This window comes from Camelus bactrianus, chromosome 4 (genome assembly GCF_048773025.1).
Source record: "Camelus bactrianus isolate YW-2024 breed Bactrian camel chromosome 4, ASM4877302v1, whole genome shotgun sequence".
NCBI classification, from domain to species: Eukaryota; Metazoa; Chordata; class Mammalia; order Artiodactyla; family Camelidae; genus Camelus; species Camelus bactrianus.
In genome coordinates, this window is record NC_133542.1 from 84,547,549 (window position 1) to 84,563,396 (window position 15,848).

At 47.9% G+C, this 15,848-nt stretch overlaps 1 protein-coding gene and 1 non-coding gene across 7 annotated transcripts in view; one reads left to right on the top strand and one right to left on the bottom strand.

Moving 5' to 3' along the window:
* Positions 1-15,848, top strand: part of PHF2 (PHD finger protein 2) — an 89,908-nt gene that overhangs the window by 26,519 nt on the left and 47,541 nt on the right. The gene's annotated exons all lie outside the window — the stretch shown is intronic.
* TRNAA-GGC (transfer RNA alanine (anticodon GGC)) lies at positions 4,429-4,501 on the bottom strand. The gene has a single exon. It is a non-coding gene; the product is annotated as a tRNA-Ala (tRNA).

The following is a 15,848-nucleotide window of genomic DNA, read 5'->3' on the forward strand; positions in this document are numbered from 1 at the left end:
TGAGTAAATACCAAAAGACTGCCATTTCTGGATCAAATGTTAAGAGCACACTTAGTTTTGTAAGAAACTGGCAAATGGTCTTCGCAAGTGGCTGTACCATTTTACAGCCCCCGTAACAATGAATGAGAGTTCCTGTTGCTTTGCAGACTCATCAGCACTGGTGATGTCAGTGTCCCAGATTTGGGCCATTCTAATAGGTGTGTAGTAGTATCTCATTGTTTTAATTTTCATTTCCTTGATGACATGTGATGTGGAATACCTTTTCATATGCTTCTTTACCAGCTGTGTTTCTTTTTTGATGAGGGGACTGGTAATATCTTTGACTTATTTTTTAATGGATTGTTGGTCTTATTGTTGAGTTTTTAATAGTTCTCTCGATATTTTGGATACTAGTCATTTTTCAGATATATGTTTTGCAAAGATTTTCTTTCAGTCTGTGGCTTATCTTTTCACTCTCTTAAAAGTGTGTTTTGCAGAGCAGAAGTTTTTAATTTAACGAAGTTCAGTTTATCAATTTTTTCTTTTAGGATTGTGCTTTTGGTATTTTATCTAAAAAGTCATAAGCAAACCAAGGTCATCTAGGTTTTCTTATATGTTTTCTTCTAGTAGATTTATAGTTTTACATTTAGGTCTACCCTCCCCCTCCTTTTTTGCATGTGGTTGTCCAGTTGTTCCAGCACCATTTGTTGAAATGACCATCTTTCTCCATTTATTGCCTTTGCTTCTCTATCAAAGACTGGTTGGCCATATTGGTGTGAGTCTATTTCTGGGAGCTCTCGTCTGCTCCATTGGTCTGTTCATCTGGTATTTCACAGATGCCACACTGTCTTGATTACTGTAACTTTATAGTAAGTCTTGAAGTTGGGTAGTGTCAGTCCTCCACCTTCACTCTTCTTCAGTATTGTGTTGGTCATTCTGGGTCTTTACCTCTCCATTTAAACTTTAGAATCAGTGTGTCAATACCAACGAAGTAACTTGCGTCTTTCTGATTGGGATTGCGTTCAATCTATAGATCAAGTTGTGAAGAACTGATATCTTGGCAAAACTGGTTCTTCCTGTCTGTGAATATGCAGTATCTCGCCATTTATTTAGTTCTTTGATTTCATTCATCAGAGTTTTGTGTTTTTCCCATATAGATCTTGTACACATTTTGTTAGATTTAGGTGCTAATATAAATGGTGTTGTGTTTTTAATACCAACACAGTTTTTAATTTTAAATTCTAATTGTTCATTGCTGGTATATAGAAAACAGTTTACCTTTGTATGTTAACCTTGGTGTCCCACAGCCTTGCTATAATCACCTGTAGGTCAGTTCTTTTGTTGATTACTTGGGATTTTCTATGTAGACCAGCATGTCATCTTCAAAAAAAGAGAGTTTTGTTTCATCCTTCCCAATCTGTGTATCTTTTATTTCCTTTTCTTGTCTTATTTTGTTAGCTAGAACCTCCAGTACCATGTTGAATAGGAGTGGTAATAGTGAATATTCTTGCCTTGTTCCTGATCTTAGAGGGAAAACATCTAGTTTCTCATATTAAGTATAAGTTAGCTGTAGGTTTTTATAAGATGTTCTTTATAAAATAGAGGAAATTCCCCTCTATTTCTAGTTTTCTGTGAATTTTTACATGAAGGAGCGTTGGATTTTGTCAGAAACATGTTCTGTATTTATTGATATAATTATATAATTTTTCTTCTTTAGCCTGTTTAGGTGGTAGATTACATTAATTGGCTTTCAAATATTGAACCATCCTTGCTTAGCTGAAATTAATCCCTCTTGTTCTTTTTATACACTGTTGAATTTGATTTGCTAATGTTTTGTAGAAGATTTTTCCATCTATGTTCATGAGAAAGATTGGAACAAAGGTTTCCTTTCTTGTCTTTGTCTGGTTTTCCAGTCTTCCTGTCTATCTGATTTGCCTTTCTCTCTCCTTATCTAGGTTGGTATTAAGGTAATGCTGGCCTCAGAGAATGAGTTAGGAAATATTTCCTCTGCTTCTAATTTCAGGAAGAAACTGTAAAGAATTGTTATAATATTGTCCTTAAATGTTTGGCAGAATATATCAGAGAACCCACATGGGCCTGCTGTTTTCTATTTTGGAAGGTTATTAAATATTGATTCCAGTTATTTAATAGATACAGCCTTAATCAGATTATTTATTTCTCCTTGAATGAGTTCTAGTAGATCGAATCTTTTAAGGAATTGGTTTATTTAATCTAGGTTATCAAATTTAGGAGCATAGAGTTAGTTGTTCATAATATTCCTTTATTATCCCTTTAATGTCCATGGGATGTGTAGTTATGGCCCCTCTTCCATTTCTGACATTAGTAATTTGTGTTTTCTCTCTTTTTCTTTGTTAACCTAGCTAAAGACTTATCGATTGATCTTTCTGAAGAACCATGTTTTGCTTTCACTGATTTTTTTTAATATTTACTGTTTTCAATTGCATTACTTCCTGCTGTAATTTTTATGACTCCCTTCCTTCTCCTTACTTTGGATTTTGTTTTCTCTTTTTCTCTAGTTTTCCTCAGGTGGCAGCAGAAATGACTGCTTTTAGGTCTTCTTTTGTAATGTTTACATTCAATGCTATAAATTTTCCTCTAAGCACTACTTTCGCTGCATCCCATAAATTTTCTAAGTTCTGTTTCATTTTCATTTAGTTAGAAATATTTTAAAATTTCTCCTCAGACTTCACCTGTGTGTTATTTGGAAGTGAGTTATTTAATCTCCAAGTATTTGGGGGTTTCCCAAATATCTTTCTTTGTTGATTTCTAGTGTAATTCCATTGTGGTATGCGAGCATTCTTTGTATGATTTCTATTCTTTTAAATTTGTTAAAGTGTATTTTATTGCCCAGAACGTGATCTCTCTTGGTCAATGTTCTGTGTGAGCTTGAGAACGTTCATTCTGCTTTTGTTGGATGAAGTATTCTATAAAAGTGAATTAGACCCAGCTGATTGATGGTGGTGTTCAGTTCAGCTATGTCCTTACTGATTTTTCTGTCTGTTGGGTACTCAATTATTGATAGAGGATGTGGAAATCTCTAATATGCTAATGGGTTTGTCTGTTTCTCCTTGTGGTCTGTCAGTTTCTGCCTCCTGTATCTTGATGCTCTGTTATTAGGCATAGATACATTCAGGATTGTTCTATCTTCTTGGAAAATGACCCCCTTTATCATTATGTAATGCCTCTATTTGTCCTATGGCTTTTCTTGTTTGGAAGTTTCCTTTATCTGAAATTAATATAGCTGCTCTGGCTTCTTTTGACTAGTATAAACAATGATACATCTTTCTTCAATCCTTTACTTCCCCCTAGCCTAAAAATTTTTATTGTTATTTATTTTCTAACAGAATTTTATGTTTTAGAATAGTTTTAGGTTCACAGCAAAATTGAGCAAAAAGCACAGAGAGTTCCCATACCACCCCTCCTCCCTCCCCACCCCAACAATGTCCCTTTCAATCTGTGACTCTGTATGTAAAGTGAGTTTCTGATACGCAACATGTAGTTTTGTTTTCCCCTGACTCTTACAGTCTCTGTCTTTTAATTTGTGTATTTAGACCATTGATGTTTAAAGTGATTATTGAAAATGTTGGATTAATATTTATTATATTTGCTTCTATTTTCCATTTATTGCATCCTTGTTATTTGTTTTGGGTTTTCTCTTCTACTCTTTTCTGCCTTCTCTGGCTTTAATGGAGCATTTTATATGATTTCATTTTCCTTCTCTCTTAATATATCAATTATACTTCTTTTTAAACTTTTTTTGCCCTTGAGTTTGCTATATATATTTATATATTTATATAAAAATATATATATATTTGCTATCTATATTGCAATATATATATTTATATTTATATTTATATTTATATTTATATTTATATTTATATTTATATTTATATTTATATTTATATTTATACCTAAGCCAGGTCCGCTTTCAAATACACTGTATCACTTGTGGGTACTGCAAGTTCCTTATAAGAGAATGTTCCCTGTTCCTCCCTCCTGTCTCTTATGACATTGCCATCATTTATTTCACCTAATCCTAAGCTATAATCATCTAGTTCATTGTTGCTATTATTATTTTGAATAAATTATCTGTTAGATCAATTAAGAATAAGAAAATTAAAGATTTTACTTTCCTTTAATTTATGCCTTTTCTAATGCTCTTCCTTTATGTAGATCAAAGTGTCTGACTTACTATGTCCTTTTCCTTCTCTCTGAAGCTGTTCTTTTAACATTTCTTGCAAGGCAGGTCTCCTGGTGACAAATTCCCTCAGTTTTTGCTTGTCTGATAAAGTCTTCATTTCTCCTTCACTTCTGAAGGATAATTTTGCAGGATACAAAATTCTAGGTTGGTGGTTTGTCTTTCAGCACTTTTAAGGTTTCACTCTACTTTCTTCATATTTGAATGTTTTCTGTCCCCCCCCCCCTTAATGGAGGCACTGGGGATTGAACCCAGGACCTTGTGCATGCCAAGCACATGCTCTACCACTGAGCTATGCACCCCACCCCCTGAATGGTTTCTAAAGAGAAGTTGGTGTCATTCTTATCTTTGCTATAAATGTTGTCTCCTTCTGGCTTTTGTTTCAAAATATTTTCTTTTTCTTTGTTTCTGTTACAGTGTTTTTGATTTCTAGCATTTCCTTTTATTCCTTTCTTAGGATTTCCATCTCTGCTTACATGGCGCATCTGTTCTCACACATGGTCCACTTTTTCCGTTACAACCCTTAACATATTAATCACAGTTAATTTAGTTCCTTATCTGATAATTCCAACATCCCTGCCATATCTGAGAAAGCATATCTCATGCTTTCTGTCTCTTCAGACTGTTTTTTTGTTTGTTTGTTTTTTAGTATGCCTGTTATTTTGTTGCAAAAAAATATTTTACAGAAAAGGAATCTGTCCCCTTTGTATGCCACCATCCAGAGGTGTTCATTTGTAACCTCTGTAAACACTTGCCTCCTCCCATCTCTTTTCTCTGTGGATGTTGCGATGACTCAGTGTGCTGTTTCCTGTATATGGTATAAACGTGTCCCTGTCAGAGCAAACCTTTGGGTGCATAATGATCTGTTAGGCGAATACTGACTTAGCAGCTCCTCTGTTACTGGATACTTTAGTCTATGAGTTTTTAAGTCTCTCCTGATCTGGGTTTTCTTGCTGTAGTTTATGGACAAGGAGGCTGAGGGAGGCCCAGAGGGGCAGCACCCAGGCCAGCGTCCTTTCTCCTGCTCATCTGATGCTGCTGCAGGCCTGGGTCAGACAGGGATGCCCAGCACTCTGGCATCCTGGCCTTCCAGCGTCCTGTGACCACACACCAGCTATGCTCTTAGTTCTACATGTGGATGTCCCAGAACAGGCCCCGGCCTGGAGTCTCCTAAGACAAATGCGGTCCCCATTGCCGCTGGACTGCCTTTTGGTCAGGATGTGTTGCAGACCCTGTGTTGGTGGGGGAGGAGGGGCTGCTGCCCCAAACATCACCCCAGATGCCAGGTCACAGAGGGAGCACCGAAAGGCCTCAGAGGCTAGTAGGATCTCTCCCAACCCTGACACCGGGCTGTGGAGGCGGGCCTCAGGTGGGCTTAGCTGCCCAGAGCAATGGGGGACATGCTGACCTGGTGACTGAGGGGAGGGGCACAGGCTGCAAAGTGCCCACTGGGCCATAGGTGTGTGCCGGGCTGATGATGATGGTCACGCAGGGTTTTCAAAACCAGTTCCATTAGCTGCATCATATAAAATCATGAGATTTCACATAAGGATGTGCATTCCCAGGTTTTCGTGACAAATCGGGAGATCTGACAGAGCCCAGCGCCCATCCACAGGGCGCCCCTGCGGGCCTGCGTGGCCCTGAGCCACGATGTTCTCACCTCCGCTGCTCACTGAGCTGAGAGGGGCTGCCCCTCTGCCTCCTCACGGCTGCCCGCCCCTCCCTGTGGGCCGCGTGCTGCATCCCTGTGCACAGCCCAGGGCCCGTCTGCTGGGCTGTTCTAGGTGACCCTCCGGTCCCTGCCGGGCGGAAACGTGATGGGTGTCTGAGGGCCGGCCGCGTGGGGACCTGTGACCACTGGGGTGTCTGTGGTTTCCTTGGAGCTGCGTCGGGGAGGGCTGTCCTGTGAGTCGGGCCGCCTGCTTCCCACGTGTCCCAGAGAAACGCTGACCATGATTCGTGGAGGGAATTAAAGTAGGCGGGGCAGGCCCAGTGTCCACGCTGGGCCCTAGTGTCCTCGTCTCACAAAAGAGAGGGCTGGACAGGATGGAGGTTCGCTGAGTACCTTCATTTTTTGATGTTTCCAGAGCCTTCACCTCTTGCCTGCTTGACACTACTCTCAGAAAGTTCCAGCACTTTTACCATAAGCGCTCACCAGCACTTACTTTTGACCTGCATTCTATAAAGATTTATCTTTGAGAGCCAGAAGAATATTTTCGAAAAAGTCTATTTGAATATACTTTAAAAAATTCAAATAGCTCTGAGATGAATCAAATCAGTTTACTGGTATTGTAGTTCTTTATAATTTTTAAAGGGAGACAGCGATATGTACACAGGAAAAAATTCAAGAGTCAAGAATTTGTCTTCTGTGACAAGTCTGTCTCCTTCCTGCTGATCACCAGTCTTCTCCAGAGTTGGCCAGTTGCGTCAGGTTTCTGAGTTGCTCCAGAACGTTCTGATGACAGAGGAGCATGTGTCTGCTTTTCCTTCAATGCGCACAAAAAATGGGTGGGTGCCCTGCCCCCCTTTCCCAACTCCTGTGCTTTGCTGCACGAGACATCCTGGAGGCTGCTGCAGATTGCAAGTGTAGAGTCGGTGCTTCTGGGCATTCCAGACGTTGACCTAAGTGTCCCCTGGACGGACACCTGCTTGCTGCTGCGGGAAACGCCCTGTACACGCCGGCCCCGGTGTAACTGCGCATTCTTGGAAGAGGGCCACGGATGAGCGTGCACGTGTTTTCAGTATCAGCAGCTCCCATCCTGGAGGCTGCGCCAAGGTGTGTCTCCGCAGAGGGCGTGTGAGAGTGCTCGTCTTCCTGCAGCATCACCACACCACGTCCTGCCCGTCCTCCTAGGGCAGTGCCAGCTGACGGGGGAGGTGGCGGGGGAACGTCGCAGTTTTAGTTTGCACGTCTTACTACAAGCACTGTTACACCTCTTTTGGAATATTGAAAACACCACTGTGTCCCTTTCTGTAAATTATTTACTTAAAGCCATGATTTAAATCACTGTTCAGGCAGTTTCATTATGTTTTTTTTTTTTCCCATAAAAAATGTATTCCTACAATTTACTCCATCCTTGACATACGGTTCAGACCTAGACTGAGGTCTCCCTGAGGCACATGAGACTCACAGATGGCAGGTGCTGAGTTGGGTACCTGATATTTTTCACTCCTGGTACTGCTGTTCATTGTTTGGAATCATTTGGATTTTGGTGTCCACAAGGCCAGTGGCAGGGCATGGACCACGAGGAGGTGCCCCCCTCAGCGGCGTCTCTGTGGGGCGTGGGAAGGGCCAGGTCTCCATCGGGGCCTACAGCCTTCCCCGACGTGGCCTTGGTTTCTTAGTGCCATGAGCCTCTGTGTCCCACTTACTTCTCCTCTTCAGCAAACACCTACTTAAACTAAACCTGCAGATGTGGTTTTGTGCTTGAAAATGCTTTAGGGGTAAGATTTTTGGACGGCAACCCTTAGGGGGGCATTGTGTCAGCTAAGTCCACGTGAGCGTCTTGGGACCTAGAGTGCTGTCCTCTGGCCAGTCTCCTGTTCTCGTTTGCTCACGGGTGGCAGGTGTCTGCTCACTTGTGTCCTCTGCTGGGCTCTCTATGCCGTCTAGAAATCAAGGACTTCCCCCTTCCTCTGGGGTGGAGCTGCCTGCAGGTTTCTAGGTCATGGAGCTTTGGTCCCATTGGGGCTGTGGCAATGCGCTGGGCAAAGCAGTTTGCTTAGGGTTGAGTAACGGGACTCATAAAGGGTAAGTGACTTATGTCCCATGTGCAGGGGGCTCTGCTCTGTGGTTTCCGCCAGTCACGCTTGGGGTTTTCCTTCAGCAAACATAGCCCAGAGATGTGCTTGAGCAGTGAATTCCTAGGCAAAGCTGGCACCTGAGCGCAGACGGTGGCCGAGGGCCACGGGTGTTGACCAGAAACAAGCCGGGGACTTGTGCTGTGCATGTGGGCTGCTCCTCTGCAAGGGGCTGTGTGTCCTCCTAAGAAGGGAATTACAGCCCCTTATGGGTCATGGAGACCCCGAGTGAGGCCTGCATGGGGCATAGGCCCTGCCCCCCCGGCTCCCTAAGATAGACCCTTCTATATAGCAGCTCCCAGGTTCCAGCTTGTCTTTGGAAATGGGCCTGATCCAGTAAGTCAGGCGGGGCTGGGAGTCCAGATCTTCAAAACCCTCCCTGAGGCTCTTCGATATAGTCTGGACATATTGCCAAGACAATGTAATTGCCCGGGCATGTTGGTAAGTGGAAGCCCAAGGGCAGTAACTGATTCCAGCTGGATTAGCCCTGCACACTGAGGCCACAGGTCAGAGGTTGTGGGGGCAACAGAGTGACCCCTCACAGAGTCCCTTCTTCATCCGCCGATAGTGGACTTGCACCGGCCAAGAGACCCACGGGACAGAACCCGACCCGAGTCTGTGATCTGCACCAGCACCACCCATGGGGCACTCGGGCCGGAAACGCAGCTCGAGTGCTGTCGTGTGGGAACGCTCGGCAGTGCAGGACGCGGCGTCTGTAGGGGACCACTGGCTTGGAGCCTGCCAAGGACAACGCCAGCGAAGACAAAGAGCGTCCCTTGACCCCATTTAAGGAGCCCAGAGGATGGGCAGCTGGTGCCATGTGTGATCTTGCGTCAAATCTACAAATAGCTAAGAAGGATGTTGTCAAGACAACTGGGAAAATGTGACTATGTAGACACATGCTTATGGTGTTAACTTTGATGGTGTGGCTATCGTGAAGACAGCCCTGTTCCCGGGAGGCTGCAGGCGGATGAATTAGGGGGCAGGTCCTGCTGTCTGTAACATATTTGCAAGTATTTCAGAAAAAAAATTACAGAGATGTAAAGCAAATGAGAGGAGTTGTTAAGGACTGGAGAACCTGAGTGAAGGGAACACGGCTATTCATTGTAGTAACCTTTCAACATTTTCGGAGGGCTTAAAATTTCAAAATAGGGAAAGTGGATCAGAGAGCCCTCTTAGGTGACGGTGACATTGAGCAGGCAGAGAACTGTCACCTGCCTGCCTCTGCTTTCCTCCCTCAGCTGTGTCCTGCCCGACCGTGCAGGGCACCTGCTGGTAGACTTCCCGGGGCCGCACTTGGCCCCACTCAGGCCCTTCCCAGGGCCCTGTGCTTGCCCCCCACGCCCTGCTCCTCCCTGTTCTGGCAGCCCGCACACTGCCTTTGGGATCCTTTTCCAGATGAAGGAGACGAGGGATGTGCCTCGCCTGCCCCCAGGTGACTGTCAGGAGAGGTGTGTGGACGTTCGGGACCTTGACTTCCACCTCCACTAGAGTGAGCACCATCAGTTTATCCTTGTTTAAACCATTGAACTAGGAGAGAGGAGGAAACCCCATGTGCCCTACAAGGGTACCTCTGTGGTGTCTGCTGCCATTGTAGGTGTGGATGCATGTGCTTCTCTTAGAGATGGTGATAAATTACGATAAATTGGGGAGTTAAAGAAGAACAGGGTCTTTGGGCCCTGCTTTCCTCACCCTGCGAGGGGCTTCATCCAGATTCCTGAGAGTGGTGCTCTCAGGGGTGGCCTGGGGATGGTGGAGGTTCCTCTCCGGAGTGCCTGCCAATGGCTTCCATCCCCCCATGGCTTCCACCCCTCCCCATGACTTCCATCCCCCTCATGGATTCCATTCCCCCAAGGCCTCCGTCCCTCATGGCTGTTTCCTTGTGGCTTCCACCCACCCCATGGATTCTACCCCACCATGGCTTCCATCATCCCATGGCTTCTGTCTCCCCCATGGCTTCCGACTCTCCCATAGCTTCCTTTCCAGGGAGCCCCATCCTGCTGAAAGGAAGTGTGGAGAAGCACAAACAAGAGTGTTACAGCCAGGGAGGAAAAACTTTGGGCAAGATGGCATGAAGCTCAGCTGGTCAGAGGTCACTGGCCCCTCATTATCTCCTTGGAGACAGGGAGGGGCTGGGCTGGAATCCATTTACCTCAGAGTCCTGGAAGAGTGGATATGACACATTTGAGAAGCGGAATAGATATTGACATTCTTTCCATGCAGATTCTGTGTTTCCCTCTGGAGTTTTGCTCTTTCTTATGATGGAAATGAGAGCATGTGTCATGATCCATTAGCTCAGCAGGAGAAAATAATGATGATGACAATGATGATAATGATAGTGATGATCATGGTGGTGACAATTGTAGTGATGATGGTGGTGATGATGGTGATGGTGGTGATGGTGATGATGGTGGTGATGGTGATGATGGTGGTGATGGTGATTGTAGTGGTGATGGTGATGATGGGGATGGTGGTGGTGATGATGGGGATGGTGATAGTGGTGATGACGGTGGTGGTGATGGTGATGGTGGTGATGGCTATGACAGCAGTAAATGTCCTGTCAGGCCCCTGCTGTGTGCCCAGCACGGTGCTGGGCATTGTACATACAACCCCTCTTGAGTTCACCTGCCACACTGCCAGGGGCTGGGAGGACAACTGTCCTTTGCATTTTGGAGCCTGTTTTCATCTCTTCTGAGCTTTCTGTCCCTCCCCATAGTCCTAGTTACCTATGGCTGTGTAATGGTCACCCTAAACCTAGTGGCTTCTGAGAGCAACCACGTGGGTTTTTGCCATGAGTCTGCATCTAGACCCAGCAGACAGAACTGACCCCACTGAAATTCTGTCATCGTTCTGTGGCTGGGTTCCCACAAAGGCCTGGTGGAAGCTGCATGGTCTGAATGACCCATGAGGATCCTGATGTACTGAGTCCCCAGGCCGACTGCCCTTCAGGGTTGGGAGTGAGACACTCCTCAGTGGGGCAGTGTCACCTAGCACTCCCAGGCCACGTCAGACACCCCCCTACACCCCATGCTCACAGGCGCCCTCCTCCCCAGGTGGGCCGGGCTCCTCCAGCTGGGCCAGGTCTGGCTGTTTCCTCATTCCCCTTTCCTGCTCCTCTTTATGAACTCATCCTGTTAGGGCTCAGCCGCATCAGGGGTCTGATCTTTCTTGTATCTCCTCCACCTCCCGAGGCAGAGTGTTTGTTATCCTGCCCTGCATAGCAAGCCCTTGGCTGGCTGGGAGCTGTGAAGGCTACTGAGCCTGGTGTGCAAGCTGCAGGGTGCAGATAGCCCCAGCTGCCCCTGCCTGCTCTTGACCCCTTCCCACGTGGGCCTGGCAAGTGCCGGCCTCTCCGGGCCCCAGTTTCTCCCTTGTACATCATGCCTGAGGCTCTTAGGGTGAAAGCAGAAATCCATGGGCAGCTGCTGGCCTGGGGGCGTCCTGAGATGAGGACCAGACTTGCTGCCCTTGCTGGTGTTTGAGAAGGGCCGCTCATCCAGCCTGCCTCTCGCCTGCGTGTGGCTCTGAGGGTGTCACCTCCCTTCTCCCACCGTGGATTCTCCCCTGTTGTGTGGAAAAGCTGTGTGGCTCCTGGACTTGTGGCTGGGCACTTTGTGGTATAGTGATTGTTTGCACGATTATGGTCTCAAGGATCAACTCAAGTTTGACCTGTGGCTGATGGCCATCTTGAAGCTGAGTGGTGACCGAGTTGTAGTCCCCATGGCCATGTCACATGGAAATGTGCCAATGACCAGTTCCTGGGCATCTTCTAAGGACCGCAGGTGGGAATGGGGGAGGAGGAGGGAGGAAGCAGGATGGCTCTGAAGTGGGGTGGGCTTGACATGGGATGACATCACCATGAGGGAAATCACTGAGCAACCCACCCCCCCCCACCCTGGCCATAACTTCCCTGCAGGGTCTGCCTGTCCTGTCTCTCCCTGTCTCTCCTGCCAGCCTGGCCTCTCCCCTCCACCTGGCTCCATGAGACGGGTGTCCTAGCCTTGCTGCAGGGCGGCCAGCTCAGGAGGGCTTTTCAGTGGGACACCAGGACCCAGAAAAGACAGAAGAAAGTGAGCTGGGAAGGGGCATCATTCGATTTTGAAAATATAGCAGGACTTTGGCTGCTTCATACAAAAGGAATACAAACGCATTTTGGGTGGTTTAGGAAAATATAGAAAAGTACAAAGAGGAGATGAACATGCTCTTACTGGCACCAGCTCAAGGCCCTCCTGTGTCACTGTGTGCCGGAGCTGTAGTTTTAATATCTGCAGATTGCAAAAATGTATAAAGCCAGAGTTTTGATTGCTGCATAATATTCTGCTGTGTGAGTGCAGCATGACCTGGGTATCTGACCTCCTGGCTGGAAAAATTTACTGCTCCGAATTTTTTGCTATTTTAAATAATCCTGGAGTGAACCCTCTTGCATGTGAATCTTACGCGCATTTCTGCTTTTGGCCTTAGAATAGGTTTGTAGTTGTGGAATTACTGGCCTAAAGAATAAAAACCTTTCTAAAGCTCTCTGCACACACGACTGTATTGCAGGAAGCTTCTTCCCACGTTAGTCCCTCCATGGGCAGGAAGAGCGCCCAGTCCCTGCAGCAGCCCCTGCATCATGACCATTATTGACACGTCCACTGTGCCACCTCTGAGCGCCTCGGTGCTGGAGGCTGCGCGGGATGCCACGTCGGGGAGGTTCTGCCTGTCCCCCTCCCCTCTTGGATCGAAAGGGGCCACTTCCTTTTTTTTGAGGCTCCTCCTATGATTAAAAAAAAATAAATGTCAAAACAGGGTTAGAGCAGTTGTGGTTTACATTAAATCAACACTCTTGACAACACAATAGAAAAAAACCACCATACAGTCTAACTGTGGATTCATGAGAAAATTCTAGCCGTAATTCCCAAAGGCTGAGCAGAGGAATGTGGTGGGGTGCCCAGGCCGGGCTGGGGGCTGGTGCCCTAGGAGCTCCTCTGTCAGGGCTGTCACCACGATGTTGGGTCCCCCATGCTGGGATTCTAGAAAGTCTTGCCAGAAGTGGCCCGACTGGAGGGGAGAGTTGCTTTTTGTCTCTGTTCCCCTGGTCCTTGGTGTTGTGAGGGTCTGACAGCCAGAGCAGCTCCAAGGGGCAGACTCTGATTTTGCACAAAGAGCGGGGAATCCAGGCTTCCCTGGGAACGGGCATTCCTGGAGGACGGATGGCCACTCGGACAATTCTGATGTGATTTTGCTGCCTTTGCAAATGTCTGAAATCTGTAGCCCCCTGCCCCTCAGTTCCCCCTTTCTTGATCATTTTCTTCAGTGACTTATCCCCCTCCCACCTCTGCCTTTGAAAATTCTGTTGTCTTTCTACTTCCTGGACAGCAAATTAGCTTTAACTTTGGTTGGTGTTGACTTTGTGGCATGCTGGGGTCACTGGTTGCTCAGATCAAACCAGTCATGAGCCCCTGAAAATGCACCTGTGTCCCTCCCTGTTTCTCACCACCTGGCCTCTCCAGTGGCAGGATGAGTGGGGTGGACTGAGTGAGCACACAGACAGGAACACACAGGCACACACCCGTATGCACACACATGTATGTACACATGCAGGAGTGCACACACAGTCATGCACACGCACATGCACCCACACATGCACACTCACCCATAATTTTGTTTTGGGTTTTCTACTAAAAAGAATTATGCCGTACACATTCTCCTGTAACCTACGATTTTTCACTCTGCAGTTACTGTGAGTATCTTTCCATGTCAGGATGTAAAGATCTATTTCATTCTTTTTTTTTTTTTTAAGTTAGTTTAGCAGTATCCTGGCCACACAGAGCATTCTGCGTTGTAGATCTGCCTGCGTCGGGCAGGTGGTTTCCAGGTCTCTTTCACGCTGTGAGTCCTGGGTCTGACCTCATCCTGTATCCCACCCTCTCCTTCAGCCGTCACATGAGCAGAGCCGTCCCTGGGCCCCTGGGAGATCTACCAGTTGGTGGGAACATCACTCATTCATTTGTGCCTCTCCTAGGGACCTGTGGTCCTGGGTGCCGGCCGCCTGGGTTCTTTCCAGGGGAGGGAAGGCAGGGTCAGCAGGGTCCATGATGATTTGGCCCCTGAAGCTTTCCGCCCTGCAGGAAGACATGTGGCCTTTGGGGCATTTGGGGGATGGCTGCTCTCACCAGAGCTAATAAAAAGGACAAACTCAACAATTGCCTGGCTGACTGTGTCTTTTTGCCGAGGTGCCAGAGCTGTTGAAGTTGTAGTTCTGTTTTAGAACCGATATCCCGGGTGACTTCTGTCCCCATCCAGCCTCTGAGGTCTGTGCGGGGTTCCCCTGCCTTGGCCCCACAACGCCCCTCCCAGCTCCTGGTCTTGCCCCCTGTGCCCTGAGTTACGTGCCTCCGCGCTCTCCCTCTCTCCTTCCCTCTCTGCCTCTCTTCCCCTCTTTCCGTCTCTCACCTGCCTGCTCTCCCCCAGCTTGCACACCACGGTGTGCTCACCTGGCGGCTTAGCCCGAGGCCTGGCTGACCACCCCCCAGGCTACAGCTGGGACTGCCTTGTGCGGATGTGGTGATCTTGGGGACACGGACGCAGCGGGGCCTGGCCGTGTCTGGGGTCTGGCTCGTGGCTGTTGCCCCGCGTCTTCCTTCTGCCCCTGGACCTTTGGCAGGTAGCTTTGAGCCTCTGCTTGGGCCTGCAGTGTGCGGCAGGTTATAGTGCCTGCTGCCCAGGAGGGCGATGCCGCCTTCCATCCAAAAACCCCTGAGTCTGGGGCCCGCTGCTGTGAGGGCCCTCCTCATCCCTTCTTCGGCTCACTGGGTCCTCACAGAGCCTTCGTCTGCTGCAGTCCTGCAGGGGACAGGGGACAGGCGAGGCCCTCGGGTGCCTTGCCATCGGCCCAGGAGGACTAGAGGATGCCCGGCTGTACTGAGCCCCCCAGGTCCGTCGGGGGAAGTCCCTGAGTGCCCCGCTCTTGTCCTGCGCTAGCTGTGGTCTCCATGGGGAGGAGACCTTCCAGACCAGGAAAATCTGGCTGCTTGGGCTCAGGTGGCCCTGAGCAGGGTTCCTGCAGAGGGCGTGCCTGTGGGAGTCCACGCCTCGGGCATGTGTGTGTTTGGCATTTTCTTCAGACTGATGTTCGTTAGCCACTTGCCCGCTGTGCTTAGTGAGGGTAGAGTGGGGTTGGTTTACGTTAATGTGAAGTGTGTAACTCTTTTTTAAAGTTTGATCTTTCAAAGTATTTTAAAATAGTGATCCATCACACTGACAGCCGCCGACTAGGTGCTCGTGCATCTCTGTGCTCACTGGGTGGTGCTGATCCCGCGCTCCCGGGTGGTCACTCGGCGTGACCCCTCCATCAGAACATCAGCGTCTTTGCTCCTGGACTTAGGGCAGGGAAGTGCTTCTGCCTTTTCTGTTGCTGTGTTCTCTTCTCAGACTTTTTGATAACTTCCCAAATAACTTCTTAGGGGCACTCAGTAAGCCTTAACTTTCGGATAATGAAATAAATGAGCTGTTTCAAGAAACAGCCCGCCTCGAGGAGATGGCAGTGACCACAATGTGGCCTAACTCTCACTGCCCAGGAGCTGGTACTGAACAGTGGGTCCCTGGACCCTTGAGGCTGCCCCTCTGCTCACAGCATAGCCGGTGGGCTGGTTCTGGGGCCTTAGTTTCCATATGTCAAGTGGCCCCTGTCAGGGCTGTGGGCACAGGCAGCCAAGGCCGCAACATGTGTCCGGTTGTGTGTGGGGGCTGCTGGCACCCATTAGGGGAGGGGCTGGGCCTGCCTGGGGTCACCCCCTGGTGTGTGGCCCAGGCCTTGGGTGGCTTTCCTAGGTGAGGGGCAGCCCTAAGGTGTTCCCAGCAGAACAGG